The 18,752-nt window shown below is 38.0% G+C and overlaps 1 long non-coding RNA gene across 2 annotated transcripts in view; it reads right to left on the bottom strand.

Moving 5' to 3' along the window:
• Positions 1-18,752, bottom strand: part of LOC103095033 (uncharacterized) — a 72,080-nt gene that overhangs the window by 23,850 nt on the left and 29,478 nt on the right. The window lies entirely within an intron of this gene.

Below are 18,752 nucleotides of genomic sequence, written 5' to 3'. Positions count from 1 at the left end.
AATTTGGATATGATTTGGATATCTGGTGATGGAAATTTTCTTCTATTCTTGATTTAACCTTGATTGTTGATCTAAACAGAGATTCTTTATAATGCTATGTGTTAGCAGAGATTTGTTTTTATCTGTTAGCTGAGATTTCTTGTCAGCAGAGATTTATTCTTATATTAGCAAAGATTTGTTTAACTGCAGCTATTTCTTGATAACTAGATTTATCCTGTATTTTTGTGCAGTGCATTTATTCTAATATTTCTTCTTCTTCATTCTCATTATTCTCATGTATAGGGATAATTTCAGTTGTTGCTAGGGCATTTGGCATTACTTCAGATTCTGATATTTCTTTTGCATTTTCTTCAGGATGTTTCTCTAGATCTTCTATATTGCTATCAATATTATGGGTATAATGTTGTTTTACATGAGATGTCTGAAACTATTAGGTAATATCTCCATGGGATACCCTTCCTCTCTTCCTCTCTGTAATAAAAGAAATAATCTGTGTTCAAACTATTTCTGGTTGTGGTAATGGATACTCTGGCAGTGACTAGATTGCTGCTGAGGGGAACCTTCAGGCCTGCCTATTGGTTATGGAGATAGAAGTATTTCTGAGAGATAGATGGAGAGATGCTGCTTGTGGGGTTGCTCTGGGCTGCCTATTGATCACTAATGGCTAATAAATCAAAGTATTTCCTACCTTTCCTCCCTCGGTGCCACCCTTCACCTCCCAGCTTTCCACCCATGCCTTCCTGCCCCCTTTTCCCTCCCCCCTGTTGGTCAGCCACCTTTCTATGTAACTCAAAGGTGAACTGTGAGATTTAGAGAAGATGCTCTTGTTCTCTTTCTCAGGTAAGGAGGTTTATTGGAAAGATAGGACAGGATAGGAATTGAGGTAAGAGGGATGAGGTTTGTCCCTAATATACAAGGAAGGGTTTTGGGGAATGTCAGCTTTGCCACAGCTGTGACACAGAGACAGCCAGAGAGATGGAGGACAATTATTTTCCTTCTTTCCTTCTTTCTTTAGTCAGATAATCTCTGCTTGAGTAATTCAAGTCCAGACTCTGTCAAAAGCCACAAAGGTCTCTCTCTCTGCCTAGGTCAGGAAAAGCCAGTCTCTTTTGATCAGGAACCCAGAGAAGAGATTTCTCTCTTGATCAGTCACCCCCCCCCCCAGAGAGAGCCCAAAGTCCCAGTTTCTTTCCTCTAGCCAGGCTCCCAACTGCCTCCTCTTGGGAACATTCTGTTTGGAATTTTCACCTTGATTTTGCAGATCAGGTCCCCAGCTTGGTCTGCATGCCTGACTTGTCTTGCAAATCCTCTCTTTCTTCATGCCTCTTCCACATCCCCCTGTAGAGATTGTTTTTTAGGTGGAGGATGAGAGATATGGGTAACCTGTTTCAGTTCTCATCTGTAAGTTGGTTTTAGGTGCCTTTGTTATCAGATTCACACTTTTATCCTATGTGAGTAAGGTGCTCTAATAGCATATTAGATGTTTCCCAACTTCCAGTTACTGGGGTCTTTGGACTTGTCTTAGTTATGTAGCCAGGGTTTGTCATTATGAGCTTAGGGGTTTTCCTGATTTGATTAAGGTTTTTTTTTTCTTTTCATGGTTCATATATCAGATCTTATGCCTAGTACCAGTCTGGGTTCTCATAAGGTTTCATGTTGTTTGCTACCCTATGGAACTTAAACTAGTCCTGGTTCCAAATCTTCTCAATAGGTGGTATTTGTTATGTTATGATGATTGTAAACCTCAAAATTTCTTAGACTTATAAATGTTGGAAATTTCACCATTGGGAAATTTCTTACTTGAAAAATTTCCTATTGATAGTGGGTCTTGGCTATTGGAATGTGAACCCCATTGGCATGAGAGTTTCCTCCTCCTCCCTTCTTAAGATTACTTTAGGACAGAAACCTTTTGCTGAACAATGGAAAGGACTTTGACCTATGCTTAAGCATAGAACAGGAATTTCTTTGAGTCATGATTGATTTTAGAATTGATACAATGGAGATACTTGGAATCAATCTCCACCCTACTCAGTCCTAACAGGATTGAGGAAGGGCTGCAGCATAGATCAAAATTTAATTATTCCAATCTCTACCCTACTCAGGTTAACAGGATTTAGAAAGGGCTGTAGCAAAGGATCAAAGATTTAATTATTTAAAAATATGACCTTCAACAGACATGTGCAAAGCCAGAGACCTCTGGGCGGTCCTGGGTTAAGCTAGAGCCTCCATTGGCACAGGGAAATTGATGGACAGTGATTGGTAGATGTGAGAACTGAGGGGAGGGAACTTGGATGGTTTCCTTAAGGATAGGGGGGTCTGAAGACTCAGGGTGGTGGTTGAGGAGTTTGTCTGAGTGGTTGGAGTGTGCTCTGAGAAGCTTGCTCTGAAGGAAGCTGAAGGTGGGGGCCTCTGAGACTTTCTCCATTTTGGTCACGTGAGTAATAGAGACTGATCTCTTTTCTTTGCCCCAGCTATCTAAGGGCTTGGGCCTTTTGGCCCAGCCTAAACAAAAGGGGTATTTAAGTCCTATTCCCTTCTCTCCCTTTTCTCTCTCTCTCTCTCTAATTCCTTTCTTCCTCCTGTTGTAATTAAACTCCATAAAAGATTGACTGCTAACTTGAGTTTTCATTTAGGAATTACATAGCTGAATTCCTTGGCGACCTTAAATTAATATATATCAGTCTTTTAAAGTGATTTCCTTGTCACATGTTGAAGGTTATAGAAAGTAGATGTGTTATTGTCTATCTCTTCTTCAGTTTGTTCTCTGTTATATTTCTTCTAATTCAGTATCACTGTCCCCTAAGTCAAATTTCTTACAAAATTCTTCATAACTATTGACTCCAACAATATACAGTATTTCCTCAACTGATAAAGAGTTTCCTATGTTTATAATTGCATCATCAGAATCAGAGTCAGAAAAGTTGTTTGTTCTGAATTTAGGTGTTCACTATACCAATTTGTATCCCACTCATCTAAATCTTTGTGAACTTTATAATAGAGCTTGATGTACTCATAGGGTTCATGTTCTTTATCACTGTCTTGATCAGTTATTATTGTACCATTTGGTATTGTATCATCTGGGTCTGAGTCTGACTCTTGGTCACTAATTTCTATAATCTTCAGGTCTTTCATTGGATTTTGTTCAGTGACATATAATCCCGTGTCAGGTGTTGTTAACTCAGGTTTTGTTCTGACCCTATTTCAGTGATTTCTATATTTCCCAATTGTTTTTCTTGCTGTTGCCCAGTAATATGCTCTAGATCTGTGTTCTGTGGTAACAAATTTGATTCTTATGGGTTTACTACATCTTGAGGATCTGCTATGATGTTACTGGAATGCACAGGTTCTACCATATCTTTTATCTCAGGTTTTTGTTTATATTCTCCCACTTGTGAATTTATTGAAGTAGAAACCATTCCCTCTATGGTGGTATCTTTTGAGAATGACTTTAGAACAGACTTGGAAGCATTAATATCAACAAGAGCTTCATATTCTTTCTTTCCCACTTTAATCCATACATATGGTTTGTAACCTCCCATCCAGCAGGGGCTACAAAAAGAAATTTTTCCTTTGTGGGTTGGGGCTCAAGAAGGAGCAAGAAGTCTGAGAATATGGGTGAAGAATGAGAGACACAGACAAGTCAGTATTTCTGAGTAGGGAAGGCGTAACCCTATGATATTCTCCTTGGTAAGAAAATAGAAGGAAAATATAAGAACTAATGGAACACGTGGAAATGAAAGAAAATCGGGTAAGCGTATCAAGAGTGAGAATGCAAAGCCCAAGATAGAAAATCATGGGGCCACCTTCAAAATTTATTTCAGTGTGGCTTGGGAGGTACTCAATGAATATGTAACAAAGCATAGATAATTCAGATTGGACGGGATGGTAATGATGACACCTTTTGGGCGTGTTGACTTCAACCCGGGCTTTAACAAAGGAATTTGACTCCGCACAAAATGTTAATGAGTTTGCCTTGAACAAAGGCTGAATGGCTAGGTCAAGAGTCTGCCTGCAAATATCAGAGTTCAAACCTTGTGTCTGAAGACACAATATCCATACATCAATTATATTTCTTAGATGTGAATATGCTTGGAATGCTACATGGTTCAGGTGTATCAGTTGTTAATGAACCAGTTGCCATGTTGTTGTTCTTCACTGCCCCATATCAGTTGTTTTCTGTATGGTTGGACTAATTAACATTTCTTGCTTTAAATCATTTCCTGACTGTTCTCCATTAACTATATGTTCTTTAAGCTGTTTTGTTGAATGGGAATTTGAGTCAAGACCATGGACAGCTGCCTGCTGTTTCTCACAAAGTAAGTCAGAGGCTTCCCCGGCATTTGGAATGTTGGTATCATGCTGGCGGTTTGAACCTTGGAACTTGCTATTTTCTGAATTCTTTCCATATTTTCAAATATGTCTGTTGCATATTCTGTTAATGAGGTAAACATGCCATGATTTTGAATTTGACTGGTCCTGCCAACCCCTTTCCCAGGTGTACAATCACTTAGATTTGAACTTTCTTTGTTATACATTAATGTATGAAATATTTCAGCTTCAGGATTCAAACTAGTCCCCTTTTCTACAGGAGTAGTCCCTAAACAGTCTTTGGTCATTTCAATTAGTCCTAGTGGGAATTTATTTAGTTCTGTAAGAGTAATAACTTTGTGTTCAGTTTCTTCAGTTACAGGTTTCTTTGTAACAGTTTTCTCTGCTTTTACATTGTTGAAATGGTTTAGAGAATTGTGATTTTGTTTTCTTTTTACTGATGTAAACTTATGGTGGTGGTGTAAATTTTTATAACTTTTCCTTCTGTGATCAATCCAAACCAAATCTGCACTCAACGAAATTCTCTATATATGCTTTAACTTGTTCTCTGGTTTTCTCTTGTCCAGTTACTATGCTCCCTGTATCTGAATCATCTATATCTTGTTTCATCTCTGCTATTACATTTCTAATCTCTGTTTCCATCTCCATAACTTCTCCCTGCTTTTTGCTAATATTTTGTTTTAACAAACCTTTAGGTAAAACTTTCACAGAACCTATAATTTCATTTGCAGGTACCATCCTTGTAACATCATCACCCTTTTCATATCTTAGTTTTAATCACTTTTGTCTCTTCTTTTTAACAATAGCCCATTCATTTCCCCCATACACAGTCTTTTGCTTTAACAACTCTGGATCCTGACTTCATGCTGTATATCTCCTTTTTGCCAAAACATCTGAATAATGTGTTTTTTCCACTTTCTGTAGAGCCAATTGCATTGATTTCAAATCTGGCGTGTCTGTTTCCTTTAGTCTACAGTGTTCACAAGACCTCTTGGTATTCTTATAATAACTTTTGCTCTGGGTGTTTGTCTGATGTCTTGTGCTTCTGTTGTGTCCCTGCTCATATCTTTGTTTCCTATAACAATCTTTATGTGTGCGATCTTATTGCACAGAAAACATTTCCGAGTTTCTCTCTGACCCCTTTGAGTTTGGTAAATAGGTCTAGAGTAAGTGCTGATGTTATTTTATGTTTTTCACCTCTTTAATTTCTTTCTGTTTCAAAGTGTCTTTAGTCTCTTGTAGTTTCTGCTTTAAGTCAACCTTCTCTCTTTCCTGCTCTTTCTTATTCTCATAGAGGTATGTGTGCGTGTCCCTAAGTTCAGAGGTTGTGATGGAGTCATATTTAGGGAAAACATTTCTTTTTTTAAAAATGTATTTAGTCAATTTAGAACATTATTCCTCGGTTATAAGAATCATATACCCCCCACCCCCCTTCCTGTAGCCAACACACAATTCCGCTGGTATTACATGTATCCTTGATCAGAACCTATTTCCCTGTTGGTGTCTGCACTAAGATGTTCATTTAGAGTCTATATCCCCAATCATACCTCCCTCGACCCATGTAATCAAGCAGTTGTTTTTCTTTGGTGTTTCTACTCCCACAGTTTTTCCTTTGACTGTGGATAGGGTTCTTTTTTAGTGTTTTGCACTTTGTTTGCCATGTTTTTATGGCCTAGTATATGGACATTTTTTGAGAATGTACCACGTGCTGCTGAAAAGAAGGTGTATTCCTTTTTGTCCCTATTTATATTTCTCCATATATCTATTAACTCTAACTTTTCTAAGATTTCATTCACATCTCTTATCTCTTTCTTATTTATTTTTTGGTTTGATTTATCTAGATTTGATAGAGGAAAGTTCAGGTCTCCCACTTATTTCCTTCTTCAACTCCATTAGTTTCTCCTTTAGAAATTTGGATACTATACCATTTGGTGCATATATGGTGCATATACTGATATTTCCTCATTGCCTATACTGCCTTTTATCAGGATGTAATTACCTTTCCTATCTCTTTTAATCAGACCTATTTTAATTTTGGCTTTGTCAGATATCATAATTGCAACTCTTGTCTTCTTTTTCTCAGTCGAGATCCAATAGATTTTGCCCCAACCTTTAATTCTAACCCTGTGAGAGTCTACCTGTTTCATTATGTGTTTCTTGTAGACAATATATGGTAGGATTTTTGGTTTCTAATTCACTCTGCTATTTGCTTTTGTTTTATGGGTGAGTTCATCCCATTCATGTTCAATGTTATGATTGCCACTTGTGTATTCCCCAACATTTTGATGTCCTCTCTTAGTTCTGCCGTTTCTTCTTTCACTATATCCTTTTAAACCAGTGGTTTGCTTTTAATCAGTCCCCCAATCCTCACCCTTATTATGCTTCCCTTTCTTCCCCCTCTCTTTTTGTTCCTTTCTTATTTTTTTTAGGGTCTGTTAAGTTCCCTCCCTCCACTCTTTCCCTCCCTTTTTGTACTCCCTGACCCACTCCCCTCCTTGGTTTTCCCTTCTCACTTTTGCTGTAGGGTAAGATAGAATTTGATACCCCAATGGATCTAGTTGCTCTTCCCTCTCAGAACTGATTCCACTGAGAGTAATGTTCAAGTATTACCTATTAGCACTCTCTTCCTCTCCTTCTTATAATAGTATTCTTCCCCTCCCCTTCCCATGTGCCTCTTTGTGTGATACAGATTATCTTATTTATCTTATTGCTTCAACATTCTCTTGGTGTTATGTTCTATTTCTCCCTCCCTTTTTCTTTTTTTGAATATCATCTTATATCACTTATTACCCCAATCTCTACCTGTGAAAGATTCTTCTAATTACCATAATAGTTAATATAATTTTTGAGAGTTACAGATAACATTTTTCCATGTATTAATATAAACTATTTGATCTTACTGAAGCCCTTAAAGAAGAAAATTTAAATAAAAAACTTTTTTCCCTTTCACCTCTCTTTCTTATTTACCTTTTCACATTTCTCTTGATTTTTGTGTTTGGATATCAAACTTTCCACTTAGTTTTGGTATTTTCTTTACAAATAATTGGAAATCTTCTATTTTGTTGAATGCCTATACTTTCCACTGGAAGTATATAATCAGTTTTGATGGGTAGGTGATCCTTGGTTGAAGACCCAATTCTCTTGCCTTTCTGAATATCATATTCCAAGCTGTGCGGTCCTTTAGTGTGGAAGCTGCCAGATCTTGTGTAAACCTGATTGGTACTCCTTGATATCTGAATTGTCTCTTGGCTTCTTGTAAATTTTTCTCCTTAGCTTGGAAGCTCTTGAATTTGGCAATTACATTCCTAGGGGTTGTCTTTTGAGGATTTAGTGTAGATGATGTTCTATGAATTCTTTCAATGTCTATTTTTCCCCCCTGTTCAAGAATATCAGGTCAGTTTTCTTGGATAATTTATTGTAGTATGATGTCAATATTTCTGTTTATTTCTGGATTTTTAGGTAGACCAATGATTCTCAGATTGTCTCTTCGAGATAGGTTTTCCTGATCTATCATCTTGTCAGTGAGATATTTTATGTTTTCTATTTTGTCAGTTGTGGGGTGTCATTTATGGACTTCCCTGATCAGCAGGGTCCCACAAGGGAAGGGGCTCACCTTTGTGATGAGACCTGAGGAGAGATAGGAACCGAGAACCAGGGTGGAGAATGAAAGACACAGACAAGTCAGTGTTTGAATAGGCAGGCAGACCTATGATACTCCCTTTGATAGGAAAGTATGAGTACAAAGGAACACGAGGTGGATGAGGAGATTAAGATAGGGAATGCAGGCCAAGATGGTTACAGCCTCGGGGAAGGAGAAGGTCTAGAGAGGGAGAGAGACAGAGTCATTGCTAGAGAAGATTGAAGATCCAAGAGAGAGAGAGAGAGAGAGAGCTAAGGATCCGAGTTGAGCTCCATGAAAGGGGAGAGAAAGCCAAGAGGAAGTTCATGGGTTTGCCTCTGAATTTAATCCTGTCCTGCTTGGGCAGTACTCCCAAGCACATAGTATCCACATCACAAAGTATAGACAATTAAGATTGGGTGGCAAGGTAGAGGGAACACCTTTGGGCGTGTAGATTGCAAACCGCACTTTCCCTGGGAATTGAGTCCGAGCATGTTAATGAGTTTGCCTTAGCCAAGGGCCGCATGGCCAGTTCAAGGTTACATTCACAAACCTCATTGGTATAACCTTGTGCTTGGAGACACAGTAACCATACAGTCATTTATATTTCATAGATGTGAATATGCTTGGAATGCTAAAGTCAGTCTTTTGACTTTGCTTTATTAATTCTTGTTGTTTTGCAAGATCATTGGCTTCCAATTGCCCAATTCTGGTCTTTAAGAACTGGTTTTCCACTATAATCTTTTGATTTTTCCTTTTTGGTTTGGTCTATACTGCTTTTCGTGGCTTCCAGCTGTTTCTCCAATTGGGAGATCCTGTCCTTTAAACTGTTATTTTCTTTTTTAACTATTTCCCACTTTTCTTGCCCAAATCCTTCCATCTTTTTGGTAAGCTTCAATTTAAATTCTTCAAGAGCTTTTGTCCAATTTCCATTTGGGGGGGGGGGTTTAGGTGCATTTATTTGTATGTCCTCTTCTGCTATTTCCTCTGTAGTCTGGACTTTTCCTCCATAAAAATTATCTAGGGTCAATGCCTTCTTGTTTTTCTTGGTATTGGGAAGTTGTTTTTCCTTGGGCATTGTTTACCATCACTATGGTGGTTTTACCTTCCCTTTCCAATCAGAAGTCTGAGTGAGGAGGGCAGTGTGTCAAGGAAGCTCATCACCTCCCCCTTCCTGAGTAACTTTACATGTCCATCAAACATTCCTGAGATACCACAGTTGCGCCAGGTTTGTGTCGGCTTGCGTCACCGTACATTCTGTACATCAATAAAAGTTAAGGTTTGGGGCAGGACTGGGGAAACCAATGAGAGAAAGGGAGAGATGAACAAGAAGACCAGGAGGTGAGGGGGAGTAGAGAGAGACAGGCCAGTTAAGCTAGCATGTGACCAGGTGACTTAGGAATGATTGTCTACCCTTCATAATAAACTTTTAAAAATATATACCTCTGGGTAGCAGGAAATATTATTTAATTTTAATTATTACAGTAGGCTCTCTGTGTATGGAGCTAACGAGAGAGATTTTTGCCTGAGGCCACCTCTTGAGTCTCTGCAGCTTCTACTGTTTACTGCCTTTTGTGATTTTTAAATTCTCTCCATCTTGCTTGGTCTAGCACCCAGGAATGTGCACATCCACATTACACAGGCATGTGCTAGCAAATGACAAATCAGAAACAACTGACTGTCTCCTGGGTTGTCCTAGGCCAAGCTTGAGCCACCATTGGCACATGTGAGATGCAGGATGTGATGTAGAGAACTGCTTCTGGAGTTCCCATCAATTCCTGGGGAGAGGTTTAGAGGTCAGTTCAATCCTGAAGCTCGAGCTTGGAGGAGCCCCACAGACAGCTTTCTTTCCTTCAGATTGGTCCCATGAGAGATAAGGACTGACTCCCTTCTTTCTCTTGGCTCTCCAAGGCCTTAAACTCCCACCTTGGCTCAGCCTGAGCCAGAGAGGTTTTGAGTTAACTCCTTTCCTCCCCCCTTAATTTCTTCCTCCTGCTGTAATTAAATCACCATAAAACTCCATTCTGACTTGAGTGCTTCATTTAGAATTTTATAGATAAAATCCTTGGCAACCAATAATTATTATATTCAGTCTCAACCCCTAAATTTTACCCTTACATTCTGGCTAATCCATGAAGGCTTTCCATGAATCCATGAAGACAAGTACCCTCAAAAAATTTCCTGAATTTTCTTTCCTCTTACTTCTTTACTTCCTCCTCAGTCAGTCTTTTAACAGCTAACTCGGCTTAAAGACACAGCTGCTAGAACAGGTGAGTATAAAACTCCTTAAGTTGAGTTGAAAACAGCAGTTTGGATCCTGTTTGTAAATAGAAAAAAAAATCTAATTCACCAACCCTTGCTGATTAGCAGTGAGGAAACTCTGGGAAAAGGAGTCCTTGCTTTGATTTCTTGCAAAAAAACAACAACAAAACAATAACAAAAACAATGGCTAGATCACCAGAGTAAAAGGTAGTGAGCCAACTTAAAGCCCATTTCCCTGCTTTTAAGCCTCTCTAGTTTTAAAAGTTTAAGTGGGGACTTCTGGGTAAATATGGCTGCAATCTAGATGCAAATTGCTTCCTCTCCCCAGCACCCAATGAAATAGACTACCTCAAAAGAATATAAAAATCATGTTTGGAAGAACAGAGGGACTCTACAGTAGGGCGCAGAACTGAAGGTACCTGGGATTTGAGCATTTCCACATTATAAGGAGAAAAAGCTTCCAAATGTGATCTGAACTACTCTCCCCCACCTCACCTACAGAACCAGAGTCCAGACCAGAGTGCCCACCAGAGACAGCAAGTAAGTGAGGGACGTCTCTGCAGTGAGTGGGGGGAACACCAGGGTCCTTGGGATCTAACTAGGACTGCCAGGGATATATCCCTGAGAGTGGTTACACAGGAGACCCCTGCGCACTGGAGAGCACAGACTGTGGGCTCTCTAGAAAACTGCAGAGGCTGCGGAGATGCCAAAACCTGCCTGATGCAAAAGCCCTACCATGTAACTCCACAGAAAACCTGCCCATCTCACTCAAATTTCTGACTAAAAAGGAAAGAGAAAAGCACCAAAGGGATGGCGCATTGTGCCCCAGACAACCCTCCAAGAAGAACAGGAAGAAAGTGACTCTTAAAAACTTTTATGGAGGGAAAACCCAGGCTACAGAGGAAAAAGAGGATGAAATTCAGACAAAATCAAAACCTTCCCCCCAAAATGGAAATTGTCCACAAGCTCTGAAAGAACTCGAATTGGAGCTTATCCAAAAGATGGAAACCTTCTGGCAAGAAAAATGGGGGAAAATTCAGAGAGAGGTCAACAGTCTGATAGACAAGAACTCCCAATTTGAGAAACAGCTGGAAGTCTCAAAAAGCATGGCAGACCAAACTGAAAAGGAAAACCAGTCTTTAAAGACCAGAATTAAGCAACTGGAAGACAACGATCTTGCAAAATAGCAAGAATTAATAAAGCAAAGTCAAAAAATTAACGAATTAGAAGAAAACATAAAATAGCTCACTGACAAGGTGACAGACCAGGAAAACAGAGGAAGGAGAGACAATTTGAGAATCATTGGTCTACCTGAAAAACCAGAGATAAACAAAAATCTTGATGCCATACTACAAGAAATAATCAAGGAAAATTGCCCTGAAGCTCTTGAAGAAGGGGGCAAAATAGAAATTGAAAGGGTTCATAGAACACCCGCTATACTAAATCCCCAAAAGTCAACTCCCAGGATTGTAATTGCCAAATTTAAGAACTTCTAAGCTAAGGAGAAAGTCTTACAAGAAGTCAAAAAGAGAAACTTCAGATACAAAGGAGCACCAATCAGGATCACACAAGACCTGGCAACTTCCACGCTAAAACACCACAAGGCCTGGAACACGATATTCAGAAAGGCAAGAGAATTGGGTCTTCAACCAAGGATCACCTATCCATCCAAACTGACTATATACTTCCAGGGGAAAGTGTGGGCATTCAACAAAATAGATGATTTACAAGTATTTGTAAAGAAAAGACCAGAACTCAGTGGAAAGTTTGACATCCAAACACAAAGAGCAAAAGAAACATGAAAAGGTAAATATGAAAGAAAGGGAAAAGGATAAAAATCTTTTTTTTTTCTTTTATTCAAACTCTTCTATAAGGGCTACAATTAGATCAAATTATATATATTAATAGTTAATCCCAATACTATACAAACTATTTGACATAATAAGCAAAGAGGGAGTTCTACCAAACTCCTTTTATGACACAAGCATGGTACTGATTCCAAAACCAGGCAGGCCAAAAACAGAGAAAGAAAATTATAGACCAATCTCCCTAATGAATATAGATGCAAAAATCTTAAATAGGATACTAGCAAAAAGACTCCAGCAAGTGATTAGAAGGGTCATCCACCATGATCAAGTAGGATTTATACCAGGGATGCAGGGCTGGTTCAACATTAGGAAAACTATCCACATAATTGACCACATCAACAAGCAAACCAACAAGAACCACATGATTATCTCAATAGATGCAGAAAAAGCCTTTGATAAAATACAACACCCATTCCTACTAAAAACACTAGAAAACATAGGAATAGAAGGGTCATCCCTAAAAATAATAAACAGTATATATCTAAAACCATCAGCTAATATCATCTGCAATGGGGATAAACTAAATCCATTCCCATTAAGATCAGGAGTGAAACAAGGATGCCCATTATCACCTCTATTATTTGACATTGTATTAGAAACACTAGCAGTAGCAATTAGAGAAGAAAAAGAAATTGAAGGTATTCAAATTGGCAATCAGGAGACCAAGCTATCACTCTTTGCGGATGATATGATGGTCTACTTAAAGAATCCTAGAGATTCAACCAAAAAGCTAATCGAAATAATCAACAACTTTAGCAAAGTTGCAGGATACAAAATAAACCTGCATAAGTCATCAGCATTTCTATATAATTCCAACACAGCTCAGCAGCAAGAACTAGAAAGAGAAATCCCATTCAAAATTACCCTAGACAAAATAAAATACTTAGGAATCTATCTCCCGAGACAAACACAGGATCTATATGAACACAACTACAAAACACTTTCCACACAACTAAAACTAGACTTGAACAATTGGAAGAACATTAACTGCTCATGGGTAGGACGAGCCAATATAATAAAAATGACCATCCTACCCAAACTCATCTATCTATTTAGTGCCATACTCATGGAACTTCCAAAAATGTTTTTTACTGATTTAGAAAAAAACATAACAAAGTTCATTTGGAAGAACAAAAGATCAAGGATATCCAGGGAAATAATGAAAAAAAAAATACAAAGGAAGGGGGTCTTGCAGTCCCAGATCTCAGACTATATTACAAAGCAGCGGTCATCAAAACAATTTGGTACTGGCTAAGAGACAGAAAGGAGGATCAGTGGAATAGACTGGGGGCAAGCAACCTCAGCAAGACAGTATATGACAAACCCAAAGATCCCAGCTTTTGGGACAAAAATCCACTATTTCATAAAAACTGCTGGGAAAATTGGAGGACAGTGTGGGAAAGATTAGGCTTAGATCAACACCTCACACCCTACACCAAGATAAATTCAAAACGGGTGAATGACTTGAACATAAAGAAGGAAACTATAAGAAAATTAGGTGAACACAGAATAGTATACATGTCAGACCTTTGGGAAGGGAAATACTTCAAAACCAAGCAAGAATTAGAAAGAGTTACAAAATGCAAAATAAATAATCTGGATTACATCAAATTAAAACGTTTTTGTACAAACAAAACCAATGTAACCAAAATCAGAAGGGTAGCAACAAATTGGGAAACAATCTTCATAAAAACTTCTGACAAAGGTTTAATTACTCAAATTTATAAAGAACTAAATCAATTGTACAAAAAATCAAGCCATTCTCCAATTGACAAATGGGCAAGGGACATGAACAGGCAGTTCTCAGCCAAAGAAATCAAAACTATTAATAAGCACATGAAAAAGTGCTCTACATCTCTTATAATCAGAGAGATGCAAATCAAAACAACTCTGAGGTATCACCTCACACCTAGCAGATTGGCTAACATGACAGCTATGGAAAGTAATGAATGCTGGAGGGGATGCGGCAAAGTGGGGCCATTTATTCATTGCTGGTGGAGTTGTGAATTGATCCAACCATTCTGGAGGGCAATTTGGAACTATGCCCAAAGGGCGATAAAAGAATGTCTACCTTTGATCCAGCCATAGCACTGCTGGGCTTGTACCCCAAAGAGATAATGGACAAAAAGACTTGTACAAAAATATTCATAGCTGCGCTCTTTGTGGTGGCCAAAAATTGGAAAATGAGGGGATGCCCTTCAATTGGGGAATGGCTGAACAAATTGTGGTATATGTTGGTGATGGAATACTATTGTGCTAAAAGGAATAATAAAGTGGAGGAATTCCATGGAGACTGGAACAACCTCCAGGAAGTGATGAAGAGCGAAAGGAGCAGAACTAGGAAAACATTATACACAGAGACTGATACATTGTGGTATAATCGAAGGTGATAGACTTCTCCATTAGTATCAATGCAATTTCACTGAACAATCTGCAGGGATCTAAAAAAAATACTACCCACAAGCAGAGGATAAACTGTGGGAGTAAAAACACCGATGAAAAGAAACTGCTTGACTACAGGGTTGGAGGGGATAAGACTGAGGAGAGACTCTAAATGAACATTCTAATGCAAATTCCAACAACAGGGAAATGGGTTCGAGTCAAGAACACATGTGATAACCAGTGGAATCATGCGTCGGCTATGGGAGAGGGAAAGGCAGGGGGGGGGGGAGGAGAGGAAAAGAAAATGATCTTTGTTTCCAGTGAATAATGTATGAAAACGACCAAATAAAATAATGTTAAAAAAATAATAATTGCATAATTTTACCTACATCGTGTTATTTGAGCCTCACAAAAACTGTTAGAAAAAAATTATATATATTAATATATGGGGAAAATGGTATGTGTAACTCAAAATTGTATGCATTAATAGAGTTATCAGAAGAATCACTCAAAGGGAAAGATTGGGGCATTAAGATGATTTGGAGGGGAAAAAAGAAAGAAAAAGGAAGGGGGGAATCGATGATGGTACCAAGATATACTTGAAGAAATAGAAATAAATAGAATAATCTTCATCACACAAAGACACACGAGAAGGGGAGGGGAAGAATTCTCTTATAAGTAGGAGAGTAAGAGAGTGCTAATTGGTATTGCTTAAACCTTACTCTCAGTGAAATCAACTCTGAGAGGGAGAGCATCAAAATCCATTGGGATCTTGAATTCTATCTTATCCAACAGGGTAAGGGAGAAGGGAAAACTAAGGGGGGTAGGGAGGAGGGAGTACAGAAAGGGAGGGAAGGAGAGGGGGGAGGGAAATTAACAGACCCCCCCCCAAATAAAAACAAGAAGGGAACAAAAAGGGAGGAGCCAGAAAGGGAAGGATAGCAAGGGAGGGGACTAGGGGGAGTGATTTAAAGTAAACCACTGGTTTAAAAGGTTATAGCAAAGGAAGAAAGGTCAAAATTAGGGGAAGATATTAAAATGCCAGGGAATTCACAAGTGACAATCATAACATTGAATGTGAATGGGATGAACTCACCCATAAAACGTAGACAAATAGCAGAATGGATTCTATTCCAAAACCCTACCATATGTTGTCTTCGAAAAACACACATGAGGTGGGTAGATACTCACAAGGTCAGAATTAAAGGTTGGAGTAAGACCTATTGGGCCTCAACTGACAGAAAGAAGGCAGGAGTTGTGTAAATCTTGAAATCTCTCAGACTTGTGAATGTTAAAAATTTCCCCATCAGGGAATTCTTAATTGGAACAAATTCCATACTGAGAAACATTCCCCATTTTGATGTGAGAACTCGCCAGGATCAGAAATGGGAGGACCTGTACTCCAACCGTACTTAAGACTGCTTTAGGGGAAAAAACCTCCTTGCTAAACAAAGAAAGTACTTGGATCCATGCTTATGGTGGGGCAAGGAGTTCTTTGAGCCAGGCCTGTTTTTAGAATTGATACAATGAGATGCTAGGTTCCTAAAAGGGTCGGGCAAGTTTTGTCTTAATGAGATTAGTTGACTCAGCTGTGTTTTCACTGGTTCAGATTTACTGAGGAGATTTGTTGACTTAGCAGGAATTCAGATGGGCAGTCCTTTGGAAAGCGTCTACAGTGATTGGTAGATGTAGGGACTTAGGGGAGGTGACATGGGAGAAAAACCCCTATATAAGAAAAAGCAGAATCTCTTGAGGATAATCCTTTTGGAGAAAGCCTTTTGGAGGATCTCTGATGAGGACCGCTTGGGAAGAATCTCTTGAGAGAGGCCTTTTGGAAGGCTCTCTGGTGAAGTCAGCTGAGATGGAGCTGGCCTGATGTCACTAGAATCCTTGTTTAGTCAGACCTTGTGGTGAGTGTTAAAAAACTGACTGATTTCTCTCTTAAGACTCAGGTCTAGGCCATATTGGCTTGAGGCCCTTCCTACTTATTCCTTTATTACTCTCTCCCTCTTTCTTTGATTACTCATTGTATTATTAATTAAAATCTCCATAAAACCTAATTGACTTGGGTAATTGAATAATTGGGAATATTTCCCTGGCGACCACCTTATATTTGATTTAAAAACCAAGACACTGTAGTGAAACATATTTCTGCGGTCAAATTTACTCACCCTCTCTTATATCTATCACAATTTATATCTTCCACCATTTTAACTCACTACAGTTTAAGACCTCAACCATTTTAAATCTCACAGTTGCAATCATGATATCTGAGAAAGCCAAAGCAAAAATAGACCTGATTAAAAGGAATAGGTAAGGTAAATACATCTTGATAAAAGGGAGTATAGACAATGAGGAAATATCACTAATCAACATGTATGCACCAAATGGTATAGCACCCACATTTCTAATGGAGAAATTAGGAGAATTGAAGGAGGAAATAGATGGTAACATTATACTAGTGGGATATCTGAACCAACCACTATCAAATTTAGATAAATCAAATAAAAAATAAACAAGAGGTAAAAGATGTGAATGAAATCATAGAAAAATTAGAGTTAATAGATATATGGAGAAAAATAAATATGGACAAAAAGGAATAAACCTTTTCAGCACATGGGCATATTCACAAAGATTGACCATACACTAGGTCATAAAAACATGGCATACAAATGTAGAAAAGCAGAAATAACAAATGCAACCTTTTCAGACCATAAGACAATAAAAATAATGATCAGTAAGGGTACATGGGGAGCAAAATTAAAAATCAATTGGAAATTAAATAATATGATACTCCAAAATCAGTTAGAGAACAAATCATAAAAACAATTAATAATTTCATTGAAGAAAATGACAATGGTGAGACATACTTTCAGTCCTTATGGGATGCAGCCAAAGCAGTACTCAGAGGAAAATTCATATCCCTGAGTGTATATATTAACAAATTAGGGAGGGCAGAAGTCAAGGAATTGGAAATGCAACTCAAAAAACTTGAAAGCGAACAAATTAAACCCCCCCAGAAGAAAACCAAATTAGAGATCCTAAAAATTAAGGGAGAAATTAATAAAATCAAAAGTGATAGAACTATTAAACTAATAAATAAGACTAAAAGCTGGTACTTTGAAAAAACAAACAAAATAGACAAAGTACTGGTCAATCTAATTAAAAAAAGGAAAGAAGAAAAGCAAATTAACAGTATCATAGATGAGAAGGGGGATCTTACCTCCAATGAAGAGGAAATTAAAGCAATCATTAAAAACTTCTTTGCCCAATCACATGGCAATAAATATGCCAATATAGGCAATATGGATGAATATTTACAAATATATAAATTGCCTAGATTAACAGAAGAAGAAATAGAATTCATAAATAATCCAATATCAGAAAAAGAAATCCAACAAGCCATCAAAGAACTCCCTAAGAAAAAATCTTTAGGGCCTGATGGATTCACAAGTGAATTCTATCAAACATTCAAAGAACAGCTAATCCCAATACTATACAAACTATTTAATAAGCAAAAAGGGAGTTCTACCAAATTCCTTTTATGACACAAATATGATACTGATTCCAAAGCCAGGCAGGTCAAAAATGGAGAAAGAAAATTATAGACTAATCTCCCTAATGAACATAGATGCAAAAATCTTAAACAGGATACTAGCAAAAAGACTCCAGCAAGTGATCAGGAGGGTCATTCATTATGATCAAGTAGGATTTATACCAGGAATGCAGGGCTGGTTCAATATTAAGAAAACCATCCACATAATTGACCATATTAACAAGCAAACCAACAAAAATCACATGATTATCTCAATAGACGCAGAAAAAGCCTTTGATAAAATGCAATACCCGTTCCTATTAAAAACACTAGAAAGCATAGGAATAGAAGGGTCTTTCCTAAAAATAATAAACAGTATATATCTAAAACCATCAGCTAACATCATCTGCAATGGGGATAAACTAGATGCATTCCCAATAAGATCAGGAGTGAAACAAGGATGCCCATTATCACCTCTATTATTTAACATTGTACTAGAAACACTAGCAGTAGCAATTAGAGAAGAAAAAGAAATTGAAGGTATTCAAACTGGCAATCAGGAGACCAAGCTATCACTCTTTGCGGATGATATGATGGTCTACTTAAAAAATCCTAGAGAATCAACTAAAAAGCTAGTGGAAATAATGAACAACTTTAGCAAAGTAGCAGGATACAAAATAAACCCATATAAGTCATCAGCATTTCTATATATCTCCAACACATCTCAGCAGCAAGAATTAGAAAGAGAAATCCCATT

The sequence above is a fragment of the Monodelphis domestica genome, chromosome 7 (genome assembly GCF_027887165.1).
Source record: "Monodelphis domestica isolate mMonDom1 chromosome 7, mMonDom1.pri, whole genome shotgun sequence".
In the NCBI taxonomy this organism is placed as follows: Eukaryota; Metazoa; Chordata; class Mammalia; order Didelphimorphia; family Didelphidae; genus Monodelphis; species Monodelphis domestica.
This window is presented reverse-complemented; position numbering and strand designations above follow the sequence as displayed.